Here is a 1212-nt window from a genome sequence, read left to right as displayed (position 1 = left end):
ACTCAATGGGAATACACAAGCAGACATGTGCTCTGACTGGTGACCATGTTGGTCACCAATAAGGGGAAGTGAGTGAAAAACAGCAATGAAGCTGCGAGCTAAGACCTACTACATTCAATAGACTTCTGTGAGCCCTGGTGGACACCTGGTTGGCCAGCAGTATGGTAAGACTTGGGGACTCCTGGGCCCAAAGTCAGTGACATAGCCACAGAGGACTAGAGTGCAGAGTGAAGCATCCAGCCGATAAGAAGTGAGGGCATATGCACAAGAACACCCACACTTGCAGATAATACCCACTTGACCTGGCTTCAATGACTGGATGATCAGAACTCAACCAGAAGAAGAAAGAAGAGTAAAAAAAAGAGTAATCTGATGAACTTGACCTATGCTCATGGATGCAGTAGCTCAAATGAGGGAACAAATCTTTACAGAGAGGATCATTCCCCCTAGATACACAGGGTAGACAGGGATGGGCAACTTGGACATTGGGTAGCTAATGAGGGCTCTACAAAGGCAAGAAGTGACTGGCTTACAAACTTTCAAGAGGGAGACTAGATCTAGAGGGCACAGAGGAAGGTAGAATCTTCATTGAGTAGTATTCAATCTTTCTGGGCAGGGCTGATGAAAGGCGATGGGGATAGGTCTCTCGTGGTACAATAGTGAATAATTGCTATCAGGTCTGACTGTGAGGGTTGGAAATGTAAAGGTAGACATTTTGTAGCAAAATGAGGGAGTGATTGACTTTGCAGTCCAGGGGTGGAGGTCCCTGGGACCATCAAGAGAGAAGAGCGGAGTACAAGACCCTACCGAGAGAAACAGTGATGCCAGAGACGGAGGCAGAGACAATGACATGGAGAGATGGAGTGGCTGGGGACTCTAGACCCAGAGAGGGAGAGGGGCTGTGTGCTGTCGACCAGGGGACAGGCTTGCAAGGTGTACCCTTTGGTTGGTTGGTGATGCATGGAGGGGATTGTAAGTATGGCAATGATACGATATGCGATAGGATGAATGTAAAGCTAATGTTCTCCCATGTACATACTTCACAATAAAACATTTAAAAAAAGAAGTATTCCTACAAAACCATAGAAATCTTTTTAAAAATAAAAATGGTAAAATGTGAATTAAAAAAAAGTCAAAAAAAAAAAAAAAAAGAAATACGCTAAAAATTAAAATTTTAGTTACATCAGAAAGACAAACAGTGGCATCTTGAAA

This window comes from Chrysochloris asiatica, unplaced genomic scaffold, assembly GCF_000296735.1.
Source record: "Chrysochloris asiatica unplaced genomic scaffold, ChrAsi1.0 scaffold00059, whole genome shotgun sequence".
In the NCBI taxonomy this organism is placed as follows: domain Eukaryota; kingdom Metazoa; phylum Chordata; class Mammalia; order Afrosoricida; family Chrysochloridae; genus Chrysochloris; species Chrysochloris asiatica.
Note: the sequence above shows the minus strand (reverse complement) of the source record.